The sequence below is a fragment of the Oreochromis aureus genome, linkage group 3 (genome assembly GCF_013358895.1).
Source record: "Oreochromis aureus strain Israel breed Guangdong linkage group 3, ZZ_aureus, whole genome shotgun sequence".
In the NCBI taxonomy this organism is placed as follows: Eukaryota; Metazoa; Chordata; class Actinopteri; order Cichliformes; family Cichlidae; genus Oreochromis; species Oreochromis aureus.
In genome coordinates, this window is record NC_052944.1 from 73,203,287 (window position 1) to 73,216,998 (window position 13,712).

The window sequence follows — 13,712 nt, forward strand, 5'->3', positions numbered from 1 at the left end:
TTGGTAATGAGACCTCCTGTGTTCAATCTACAATTCAGACTGTCCAGACTGATTCTCGTCTCACTCATGTTCACTGATGTTTGTCTGCAACCATCTAACAATGTCTTCAGCTCTTTCAGTCCATTGTCCAAGAAGCCACTGTCCACTGTAACATGATCCCATCTATCTGAAAGTTTATACCTCCCCCTGCCAGAGTAGAAATCTACAGTGTGCTTTGTGTAGTACCATCACTGAAGAGGTGCCCAGATTCCATTCAGTTCACTTTTATTCATATAGCACCAATTCATTTGCCAAGATCGGTTGAACATGCCTAATATTAAAAGTTGAGATTGTGTCTGTCTCCTGAAGCAAAACTGGAACATGGTTCTGAAGAACGAGGGCTCTGCCTCCCATTCTACTTTAAAATTCTTGAGGAACCACAAATAAACCAAGATGGGCAGACAGCAGTCCAGATGTGTTCGCCATATGTTCTTGACCCACATACAGGTTATTAGAGTGGTGATTGTGTTGGATATATGAAGTGTATAAAGAGACAACTATGAGACAGTGGGTCTTTTTGTCATCTTAAAGGTCTCTGTCAAACCACAGCAGCTGCTTCCTGTTATATTTAGTTTGTTCTTGTAGTCTGAAGTTGAAGAAACTTTTCACCACAGAGAGTTCTGGTTTGGCCAATGGCAGTGTTCATTTTGTGAGAATTTGTTTGCTTGGTGCTCTGTGGTGAAGTGTGTCAGACGGCACTTAAAGAAGGTGGCATCTTTGTGGCTGTGCATGTCGTTCTTACACAAACACCTACCAGTTCTATGCAATCATTTTGTGATTCTCAGCAGAGGTTTAAAGGAGTGGAAAAAACCTCTGAAAACCTGCTGCTAGTCACAAAAGTAATCGTTTAATGTCTGTATAATGAAAAAATTAAAAAAGTGAAATAGTATAACATTGCATTGTGTTTTCTTTGTTCTACAGAAGGTGATCCAGCTGTAATCTATTCAGCAAGGAGAATTGAAGATGTTAGTTATGAACACATAATCATCACACCAAAGATGAAAAGAGGTACAGATGATCTTTACGTCTGACTTTGGACACAAGTTTTTCTGGTCTCCACACAAAGATCAGCAACCCAGATCCTGACTAAAATAATTTCAGAAAGAAATATATATTTTCTATCTGCAAAGTTGCACTATTCATTCGAAGTGCAAAGCAAACTGTGAAGTCAATGAAAAATTTAAATTAATTTAATATACCTTGACTTAAATTACCTTAAACAGAAATGATTTTGTTCAAGTGGGTCAAAAGTTATCACAAGTTTACACAAGAGCTTTGGTTGAAATGTGGAAATTACAGGATAGCACAATAGATGTGCTAAGTGGAAGCAGCCATTCCCCCTTCGAGCATGACAAATGTAATCACTTTAAACAAGGTGCTGATTCAGACTGGTTACAAATTATAACCAAACCAGAATCCAGTAACACCATCTCAATCCTGATATTTTAGTAAACTTTGCTGTAGTACACCATGTGCATTACATAGTACCTGCTGCAGTTCAGTAACATTTGCCACACGGTGGAAAAATGAGAGTTTAGGACTCATTAACAGACTGAAATAAATCTGCTGCCATTACTGCACTGAAGCATGGCTGCTTTCTTTTACACATAACCGCAGCATTTGACTCAGCAGATCTGAACATTTTTATCAGCTGCTGATTTCATATATTTCATACATATATTTTAGAAATCAGCTTTTTGGTCAACATAGGTAACATATCATCTAGCTGTAGCTGTGATGCACCACAAGGTTCAGTGTTAGGTCCTCTGTTTTTTCCTCTATGTGCACTTAACTAGGTCATATTTCACTCACCTATGCCTTGCTTCATTGCAACACCACTGTGCACCACTGCTCACCTTTGTTCTCCGAAGTCTCGCTGCTCGCCCACCCAATGAATGAGAGACAGAGAGAGAGAAAGAGAGAGAGAGAGCGCTCTTCTCACACTGTTTCTATGCCAGAAGAGCAAAAGATTAGATTAGTTAGAAGACTAGTTATTTCCATATTTTGAATAAATGTTTAGCTAGTTCCGTCAATCCACCCAGTTTCTTGCTGCTTCTCCTGTTCAGGATCATTTGCATGGTGGAGCTTTTCCCAGCTGTGAAGGTGAGGTGGGATACATCCAGTTTATGACAGGATGTTCTTGAATGAGGCCAAATCTTGCAACAAAGTCACCAAATAGCAACAATTAGGTGAACAAAAATTACATATTAGACTTTTAAATATAATTTAATGCAGTTTAGTTTATGAGTTAATTGTTTCACCTCTGTGGATTTCAGGTTCAATTTTTTTTAATTTATTGAAGTCTGAACTGGGACTGTGTGTGATGCAGAGAGGTGGAGATTGGAGGTCTTGATTGAACTACAAAGCTTGTAATCATGTTTCCTGTTGTTTGAACTGTGTGTGTGTTTGTGTTTAGACTTTAAACCTGAACCAGACGTCGTCTACTCTTCGCTAAGGTAGTCCACCAGTCCAACCACTGACGTCCAGCTGCTGGTCTCTATCTGGTCCCCCAGCACCTCAGACCAGAGGACATCCACATGTTAACAAAGTTTTTTTCTTTTCTTTTATATATGTGCATGGTTTTTTTTCACTCTTTTATGATTAAAAAAAAAATCAGAAATTATTTTTTTTAGTGACACAGAATCATCAGTGCTAATATAAATATATGAATGTGTTTTATAGACACTGTAACTTCACTGTTATTTATAATAAAAATATGAGAAATAAGTTGCTCTTGTTCCCACAGCAAACATGTGTTTCTCTGCAGGATTAAGAACCCTTTGTTCTCTTGTGTTTCTCACGTGGTTCTGTGGGTTTCACCAAGATGTAAGATGGAAAATTTGACTTGTTCCGGTTTGGTTGTGGCTAACCGACGCAGACATCTTTTCACTTCAGAGAAGAAGAAGAAGAGGGAAAAAAAACCCATTAAACCTGCAGAAGAGCTACAACATGGAAAGAGTTCTTACCTTGATGTTCTAATTCATACTGTAACCAGCGGCAGCAGCTGACTGTTTGATGTTAAGGAAAAATAATAATAACAAACTAAACATTATTTGGTCGCAGATTCATAAATGTGATTCTTTACAATTAATATTTATTACAAATCTCAAATTTGGGACTTTTCTCTACTGAACAAAAACAAGTTAATTCCAACCTTCTAGTTAACTTGGACTACAGGGTGCTTCATTTTTATAAACAGATTTCTTTTTTGTTCCTCCTCCTGGGAATGATTCCGTGTATACTTCTCATATCTACAAACAAAAGGTCTTCTGCTCATTTCCAGAATAGCCTTTGACCCACTTGAATTAAATTCTTTAACACTTAGTACTTTAACATGAATCTAGAGAGCTAAAGTATTTGGAGATAAACTAAAAACCAATGAACAACTCATATGGAACTTCCTTCTGGATCTCATTTGCTGAGCCAACTCAGAGCCAACACTTGAAAGGTGATGTTTGCTGCCATCTAGTGTTTAAACTTCAGCTTACCAGTGAAGTAATTTGAGTTAAATGGCCTTTGAACAGTTTGGTGGCGCTCTCAATTGGTGTTTGCTCTCTCTGTGTGCCAGAGTATCACTTCCTGTTCATTTTACAACACACAGTTTTGTGTTGTTTATCTGTGTAGCTGTTTAAGTAAAAAACGTAAAAAAAAAAAAAATCCACAGTGTAATCCTCACATGCTTTATTCAAAGCAGACTCTGCAAAATCACTTGCTAATTAAATTAGCTAGTAGCAAGTATTCATTTGGAGTTGCTATAGCTCAGTAGGTGGTGTAGGTCACCTTGAAAGTGAAAGATTGGTGGTTCAGTTGCTGACTGCAACAAAAGCAACTATTCCTTTTCAAGATTTTTTGAACTATGTGGTTTCGTTGCTTTCAGGCAGCTGAGCAAACCATTGTGTTAACATCTAAGCAGCTCTGTTAGCTCTACTAACATTAAATCACTTCACAATCAACATGAACACAGGATAAATATTGAGAAGAAAGAAGCTTTATGTCTTTTCATTTTTGCTGTACAAACCATCAGATCATGTGTTCAGATACAAAACACACAGCGTCCATGTGTACCATCAACAAACAGTCAGTGCTAAACCAGTTTGACCAGGATACTAACTCACACACACATACACCTGTTTTTCCACCAACACAAAGCTGCTGAAGATTCGATGAATAATCAGAATATCAAATAATTATTTTAAGGTAACAATCTCATAAAGGAAAATTCTTTTTGAGACTCACTTCACAAACACAAAGCTGACTTTTCTGACGTTTTCACTGTGAACAGTAACAGTAATCAGTAACTCATCAACTGCTCTGAGCAGCCACATTTCCCACATGGTCATATGAGTTTCCCAGGATGCACTGTTTCAGCCTGGACTTCTTTCTGTTCCTCATGGCTCGTTTAGTTTGTTAAAACAGTGAAACTGTGATAAAGATTTTGTCTCTAGATTGTGACAGTTGTAGTGGGTGCTGTAAAAATAAATTCATTAATATGAATTATAATATCAAATCAGGTATTTACTTTTACCCTTAATGATTTGATAACTTAAGATTTGATGACCTAATGAGGGAATCACTGGTAAGTGTTTTGTTTGTTTGTTTGTTTGTTTGTTTGTTTGTTTGTTTGTTTGTTTGCATTAATGTTGTTTGAGTATGGGATCATACCTGCTTTTTTTAAAACTTTTTAAAAGTCTATAGATGTTGACACTTAGAGTAAGTGGTCTAAAATTTATTAATGTGGTTTTTGCAAATTAGTGGTTTTAAGCCATGATAATTTCATAACATATAATTTCATGATTTAATGAGTGGATCAATGGTAAGTGTGAGTGGGTTTTTTTATTCATGTGTATGGGATCATTCCTGCTGGATTTATGATGAATGCTTTGTTTTTATTTATTTATTTATTTATTTTAGTTTTTAAAGGTAACATATATTTTGAACAATCAAGGTTGGTTTTGTTGGTATTGTGTGTAAAGGATTACAAAAAGCCGCCTCTTCTTGTTTGACTCCTATCTAAACACGTTGTACATAACATTTTACAACATGTTTAGAGACATGCGAGCTTTGAAGTTAATTCTTTGGACCAAGTTGATCTCCATTCTCAGTCAGACAACTTCCCACTAAACAGAGTGTGTTGAGAGATTGTCTCTACATATCTATCTGTTTAACTCAAACATGTTGACTTTCTGTTACTTTGTAAATTTATCTGTTGTGAAATACTCTAGAAAGCACTTTGGTAAACCATTTTGTTTTTAAAGTAATCTACAAATAAAGTTGGATTGGAAATATGTATGTATGAAGCTACAGAAGACAGGAATGTGGTTTCTAAAATGTTGCTATGATATCACACAGGTGTGTCGAGGGTTTGTTGCTTCAAGTGGATAATTTCTCCATCCTGATGATCAGAAGACTGTGTCAGGGATCCTTCAGAACAACAGTAACAGTTTAAAATGACATCTTTCAGTCTTTTAGTTAATCTGACAGGTTGACTGAAATCTGTGAGCGTTAGTGGAATAACCAGTTACTGTTACCACTAACTGGTTCAGCTGGTTACAGATGAATGTCATGTGGAGTTAGTGTGAAGCACCTGATTTACTGTTGGCTGGTTTCATCTGTGAAAACACATCATATGAAATTAATTCAATGTGTTTTATCATCTGAAGAACCAAAAGCTGTCAGACTTTATCTGACACAATATAAAGAAGAAAATCACCTCAATCACAAAGATTAAATGTAACCAGTTACTTTCCTGTACTGTGATTACAATCCTGTGATTTACAGGAAGTAAATCACAGGACTGCACCCTCTCTCTCCCTGCTATTATTTGCTATTATATACTATTTGCTGCTGCCTGTCTGTACATGTTTACTAAGTGTCTGTTTCTGCTGCTTCTTTGTCCCTCACTGTAAACAGATGTTTCATAGGAGAGTCCAAACAGCCTCACTGGTTCTCCATAAAGAACAAAGATTTGCTCTCTGTGGCTCCAACACAACTTAAAGACAATCAAAGGTGGACAAAGTTCTCCAGAACAGCTGTGGTTTTATGGAGGCTACAGCTAAATGCTGCCTCCTCCATCGTTCACCTTTTTATTATGATACATTTATATGTAGTTACGCAAACTTCTCCCCAACATGACTTTATGGGTCATCAAGCAAGTAGTGCACAGACAGATCCTTTACCATAATCAGTGACTTAATTTAAACCTTGAATTTAATCTTAGTCAGGTTCATGAAATCAAGATTCTCTTATTCAATAGAAATACCAACAGACCCAAAACAAAATAGATTATCATGGTGAGATAACAGAGGAATGTCTGTTTTACTCTGATCCATTTTGCTGTTTGTCTGTGTTTTTGTTTTTGTGTCTGCAGATGAGATTTAGAAACCAAACAGTGTTTGGTTTACAAGTTAATGTTTCTCAATGAACTAAAAATAAAAAACAAAACAAAAAACTTCTCTTAAACTTTTATCAAATTTCCCCTGCTTGCTTTTAAAGGATCATGTTGGTATTTCTGTCTACCTTTTCACCTCATAGGAGGAACATAAACTGAAAAATCAAACATTAACTTTTAAGAAAGCTGGAGGTCCGGTTCCCGTTTGTTGTTTTTAACACACTTTCTCACATGATAATTTCTTACTGATCATTTGGAAGACGACAAGACAATTTTCAGTTGACTGCATTTTATCATTACTTACCATTTAGTTCAGTAACAGATGCATCTGTTGTTTGTCAGTAAATGTGAGCGACACTCTGACAGGCTGTAACTTGTACTGGCCAGTCTCCTGTCCCACATGGTGATACGCTGAATTATCAGAGCACAGATCAAACATCCAGGGCACCTCTGCTTGTTCCTGTTCTCTACATCACAGACATGAACCTGCTGAAGTTTACTCACATTATTATACATCATACTGATCCTCACACACTGAACAGAAACCACATTCTGTCTTCAGACTGTGACAGGTGGAGTGGGTTTCCAGCCCCCACCCGTGTGTACTTCAAGGACCTGAAAATATTTATTGTATTTCAGGGTTTCATTAAGTTATTTGACAGAAAGATCAGCTGACTGTGAGGGCTCAGAGTCAACTGTGACTTTGTTTTTGTGGCATTTGTTTGTCAAATATGTGAACTCACAGCTGATAGGTGGAGGAATGTGGTTGCTAAGGCGTTGCTGTGGGTGCTGATGTCACAGATCTGAGGTGTGTCTGTATAAAAACAGCTGATAAGGAAATACAGCTCAGTTTGTTCTCTGAATGTTTAGTGAAGAGGTCCATTTTTATTTATTTTATTTTTTACAATTTTTTCGCTCTTTAAATTTTTAAAATATTTTGATTATTTTTTCCATCATGATGATTAGAAAAAACTCTGAGGATTTCAGAGATTCCTTCAGAAGAACAGTAAGTGTTTAAAAATAATATTTTATAGTTTTTAGGGCTAAGTTTTCTGTGGTTTTATGGAGGCTACAGCATTTAGCTGTAGCCTCCATAGTATAATATACATTTTGATACAGTGACGTCATTTTGAAGTCCTTTGGCTGATGATGGTCTTTAGTATGTTGCTGATGATTGATGATGAGAGAGGTTATGTTTGTGTTGTTCTGTGGAGATCATTCAAGAACTGAACCTGTTAAACACTCAGACCTGCTTTAGATTTCACCGCTTTGGTTATGACACACTTATTTATGATCGTCACAGTCCAACCTACCAAACGTCACTCTAACGCGACTCCTCAAGAGACATCGAAAGTGTGGCATTTGAACGAGTAGCTGAAAAACTAATGTTTCAGCTTTATTTAAACCTCAAATTTAACCTCATGTAGTCAAGTTTTAAACTCAGGTTAACTGAAAATATCAACAGACTAAACTTTTAGAACAATCTAAGTCAGATCAGCAGAAACAGAAACACGGAAATGTCTGCTGTAACTGCGTCACGCTGCTTGATCTTGCTGATTGTCGGTGTCTTCGTGTTTGTCTCTGCAGGTGAGGTTTATAAACCAAACGGTGTTTCCCTCTGAGATAAAGAGGAATAAACATCAGTCTGGTTTACATGTTACTTCCCAAACAATTTGTATCATATTGAATCAGTTTGTTTGTTTGTGTAAATGTCACGTGGTTGGGTGAAGTAACGTGAATTTGACCGCGTGGTCAGCGGTGCAGAGACAAAGAAGTGTAATATGTATGTCAGTGTGATCTGTTGTAGTTTCAGGAGTCAGTATACAGTCAGGGGCGGATCTACAGAGGTGGCATGCAGTGGCATGTGCCACCCTACAATGATCTTTTGCCACCCCTAATGGCACCGTAGTTTTGTATCTAATATTGATGTTTATTAAAATAAGCTAGCATCAACACTTTGAATCTAGCTACTATTGACACTGAATATAAATTTTAAAACTTAATATATATTTCATAGTGCAACCCCCTCCCTCACCTGGCTTTATTTCTTGTTGTCAGTAGCAACTTTCGTATTATTTTTCCAGAGCACAATCTATCGATAAAATACAGAAACTGGTGCACAGTTTGCAGTCTGAACTTTCAACAGAGACTGTTTCTTGTTTCAATTTTAACTTAAATCTTTGTGTGATTTGGAGTTGTGACCTGTCCTCAACACCAGATGTTAATAACACTCACCTTTATTGCATTTGGAGATTGTAACAATCAACCACATGTGCTGAAATCTGAAATACCCATGCTGTTGATTCAAAGTGCACCCCCCAACAATCATAGGCAGCAGTTGCTACTGACAGCCAGAAATGTATATTGCACAGATCAATGCATGGAAAAGTAGTTCCGCATTAATCACGGGAGTTGTGTTCTAAAAATAACCCGCAATAACCCGGTGACAGTCATGAACATTTTCACACTTTTCTCTCTTGTTTAAACACTCTCAAAGTTCAAACCTTCATAGAAAAATAAGTCCAGTATGATAGAATGATACCAAAGATCAAACCCTGCTTTCAGCCCCAAACATTTGTTAGAGAAATAAAAGTATAAACATTTTCCTATAAATTCCCCTACAGCTGCATGACTTCAACCTTCCTTTAGCATGTCCAGCTTGCTGTGAGATGTTTAGCATCTGGCTAGTTGGTTAGGTCTGCAAAATTTGCAAGCATGAAATGGTTGTACAAAAAAGTCAGAAGCATTAGTTTTAGTTTAAGGGATATTACAGAAGGTAAAAGCTGCATATATGTCTTTGATTTTGCCACCTCATCTGATTTCCATGCCACTCTAAAAACATTTCTCTAGATCCAGCCCTGTATACAGCTACAAAGCTTTTAGTTCAGTGTATACAAACAGCTGTAGCTCCATAAAGGCAGCATGCAGAGACTCACAGTGTCTTATAATGAGAGGCTGCTTTCTCTCACACATTATGTTCACTTATTATCAGCACGTTTCACTGCATAGATTTGTATATTACACAGATCCTGATGTTAATCTTAGTTATTTTAAATAACACTACAAACTCTAAGTGTGTGTGTTTCTCATTCTGATTGGCTGTTGTTGAAGTCAACAGTTGTACTTTGACCTTTAACCTCTCTGCTCTGTGTTGTTTCCACTTTCAGACCAGAAAAACATCACAGCTCAGTCTGGACAGGACGTCACTCTGACATGTCGAGCTCCAAACAACAACATCATAGTTGTAAAGTGGATCATACCTGACCTTCCAAAAGAATATGTTATTTTGTACCGGGATGGGCAGTTTGATCCAGAAAACCAGCATCCATCTTTTAAAAACCGGGTGGATCTGCAGGACAGACAGATGAAGGATGGAGACGTGTCATTGATTCTGAAGGATGTGACGATTAATGACACTGGAACATACGAGTGTCGTGTCGTCCAGGGAGTCAGACAACCTATGAAGCTCATCAGCACCATCAATCTGAGTGTTGATCCTCCAGGTGAGTGAGTAGAGTTGAGTGTGTGTGTGATCAGAGGTGAAGCTGCTTCCTGGTTGTTGATGTTTGTTTCTAAAGATGTTGTTGATGAGACTTTGTAGAAAGCAGCTGGTCTGAGTGATGTGATCAGAGTGCAGTAGATAATGTCTGACAGCAGTTTGAAGAGGAAATGGATTCTGTTCTGTTCTTCACTCATCACCTACCTGACAGCTGACACCTCACACCTGTTTCTCACCTGCAGGTCAGACAGGAGGAGACACAGAGGATGGATCTGTTGGACTGATCGTTGGTCTGTCAGTTTCTGCTGTGCTTCTTGTTGCTGCTCCTGTTGGTTTTTGGATCTTCAGAAAATATAAACAACGACAGAGTCGGGATTCATTCCAGCATCCTAGTGAAATACATCAGCTTTGAAATATCTCAGAGCTTCTTACATGGTGATGCTGGGTAAGAGAAGCCTGTATCACTAAAGCAACAAAGGCAGGAGTAAATCTGACTGAAGAACCTAAAACAAGAACATCTACAAAACCAAAAGAGTTGCTTCAATTAAAAAAAGATTTTACAGCAGAAACGATGTTAAATAAAAAGCTAACTGCCTCTCAATAGGATAAAAAAGAGATTTATTATTTTACTATTACTATTATCATCACCATTATTATTATTATTGTTATTATTATTATTATTACTATCAGGAAAAAGGACAAGAAGCAGTAAATCAATCCATAATGGGAAACTGCATTTATTAAAACTTGTAGGTTATTTAAACTGTAATATCACAATGCAATTCAGAATTTAAAACATTATCCAGCATCTGTGGGAGAGATCTAAGAAATTAGACCCAAAATGATCCAAGAAGAATCAAAGACATAGTGTAAAGCGCTTTGGGGTCCTTAGGGACTAAGTAAAGTGCTATACAAATGCAGGCCATTTACCATTTGCCATCAACAGGCAAAGTTTACACTAGATGCTGCCTAATATTGAATAAAACACTAAACCATTTCTGTTAGCATTTCATGTTCTTTACATATATTAAATTGTCAATTTAATTCCAACACAGATGATGTTTGGCTTCTGATGTATTGGAAAATTGGACTGTGGTGTCTTGTACCTGATAGAATCTGAATCTTCAGCAGCTGTTTATATGTTTCCTCTGATCTGTGAAGCTTTTTGAACTTTACATTCTGTTTTCTGGTTGTCAGTTTAAATATTTCAAGAGCTGGTCACATTTTGTTATTCATTTATTTTACTCTTTTTGAATGTTTTTACTTATAAATGTTTTAGCCTTATTGTTGTCTTATTTGAGTCTATTCATGTGTTTTTGTGGCTGTAAATGTTTTTTTTCTCTTTTCTCTCTTTTTCTTTTGAAGCAGTTGATGCAGATTTGATCTCAGGCAGTCAGCCCAAATAGATCATAGAAAACTAGGAATCTACCTCAAATAATCCAGAAACTGTTTAACTGCATCAGACTGACAGCAAGTGGAAAGTTGTTTTGAATGAATTGAAGGAGGGTGAAGGGAAAGGATGGAGGGAAGAAGGATGGACCTGTTGGACTGAATGTTGGTCTCTCAGTTTTTGAAATTCTTGTTACTGCTGGTGTTTCAGTTTTTTTGCTCTACAGAAAACGTAAACAAGAACAGAGTAAAGATTTATACCAGCCTCCAGCTGAACAGCAACCTGTTTGAAATGTCCCAGAGATTCTTAGATGATGATGCTGGGAAAAGGAAGCCAGAAAATCAGGAGAAAATCTGACTGGAGAAACTAAAACAATAGCATCCGAGCATGAAACAAAAACAGCTGCATATTTTCCAAGAAATTTCACTGTTGAAATTTCACTGTTACTTATCAAACCAATGAACAATGGTTTGATAAGTAAGCTAATATTAGGCTTAAATAACAAAAGAGGTGAACGTCAATTCCTCCATGACACCCACCGTGCCTCAAGTAAGAGAAAACAAAAAACATTATAAAATAAGGAAGAACACAAGTCAAGGAACATCTGTCAGGCCAACAGACACACAGGATGGAGGAGAGAGGGAGGATGGATCTGTTGGACTGAAAGTTGGTCTGAGTGTGTCTGCTGTGTTTCCTTTTGCTGCTGTTGTTGGTTTTATGATCTACTGGCATACACGACAAAAACAGAATTTTAACTATGTATGTTAAATAAAAGCTAAGAGTCCCTCAAGAAAGAGGGGGGGAAAATATAGTATCAAACAACTATTAAAAATTATTATTACGAAAAATATGGAGGATCAGTTATCTGTCAGCCCAAGACAGAAAACTGCAATTATTAAAACATATTATTATTGTAACTGCAATGTTTAACTGATTAAGCACAGTTTAAAGAATTGAAATCATATTCTCAAGCATCTGTTGGAAAGTCCCAAGAAATGAGTCTGATCCAGCAAGAATTAAAGTCTTTCTAATTAACATTGAGCTGATAATTTGCCCAAAATACTGACCAGCAGGATACAATGAACTAAAGTTAAAGCAAACATCTTTCCTTATATATTTTGTATTGTGTGTGTAATTTAGTTAAAGAACATGTATAAATGGCCCATAATGTATTGGAAATGTGCAAATGATAATAAAAACAGCAACATTTTATGTTTGTCTGAAATTAGTATTTGTTTATTTTGTTTTGTGTAGATGTACAACTATTTTTATCTGAAATTTTCTGACCTACCATGGGTGGCAGCCCCAATCAGAGTTTGGAGGAACAGACACATTTATTTAGGGTTAAGAGTTCACTCGTTTATAGAAATCCTCAATCTACAATCATTTCCACTGGACCAGATTCTACATGTACCACACACACACACATACACATTTCAACACATGCGATAATAACATTTCAGCTTTTTATAAAATCACAAACTGCTCATCTATCAGACCATTTGGGTCGTGTGTTCAATGAAGTTAAAGACAACACTGCCTAAATCCAAACTTTAAAAAAAAAATGAATAGCTTACTTCAAAAGGTTTACAAGCATTTTGCACAGATGACTGGTCAGGAAGTTTGTTTTCATTGTGTTATAAAATAATATGGTAAATGTTTGCAGAGCTGATGGATGGATGGGAAATTCAGGTCATGTGGAACATGTATTCTGCATAAAATGCACAAAATGAAACCATGACTGAAACATATGATGGAATTCTTGTCATGATCATGGCGTTTTTCAAGGCAAGGCAAGTTTATTTATATAGGACAATTCAACAGCAAGGTGATTCAAAGTGCATTCATACTTTCTGAGACACTTGCTGAGGTGTTGGATGTTGGATGTTTTCAGTAACATCAATAAATCAGCACAAAGCTGTTTTCACATCCTCCTGATTTCCCGATGAATTTGTTTGAGTGTTTGCGTGTCTAAGTCATTCACTGTTCCTCCGTTTGAGCCATGTTGCTGTATAATGGGAAGCCAAATATGCTCTCACTTGCACTCTCCCTATTCTCTGTGGCAACACGTTCTTGTGGGTAGAGTTTGATATAAAATCCAAAAATAACTTCTGTAGCTATCCGGTCTTTAAGTGATGACGTGACGAATCCTACTTCCGGGCCTAAAGTAGTCTGCGTTTAATATGGCTTTTGTGTTGTTAACATGTTTAATGTTTTGTATTTTTTTCTATTTAATCTCAAAAAGCTCCTAAAACAGTCAGTGATCACTGTTGACCTCCCTCGGCTTTTATTACTGCTAATCATTTATTTAAGCTCAGTTTTTAAAACCTTACGATGTAACTACAGCACAGCCCATGCAGCAGTATATGAATGACTAACCTCGTATTGTGGATGGA

General features: G+C 36.8%; 2 long non-coding RNA genes across 2 annotated transcripts; one reads left to right on the forward strand and one right to left on the reverse strand.

Moving 5' to 3' along the window:
- Window positions 1-4,715: 4,715 nt before the first annotated feature.
- On the reverse strand, window positions 4,716-7,101 carry LOC120437540. Its single transcript, XR_005611213.1, has 2 exons — window positions 6,732-7,101; window positions 4,716-5,648 (listed from the first exon to the last, which is right to left on the reverse strand). It is a non-coding gene; the product is annotated as an uncharacterized LOC120437540 (long non-coding RNA).
- A 198-nt stretch (window positions 7,102-7,299) lies between these two features.
- Window positions 7,300-12,528, forward strand: LOC120437536. The gene is made up of 3 exons (XR_005611207.1): window positions 7,300-7,433; window positions 9,595-9,930; window positions 10,169-12,528. It is a non-coding gene; the product is annotated as an uncharacterized LOC120437536 (long non-coding RNA).
- Window positions 12,529-13,712: the final 1,184 nt, after the last annotated feature.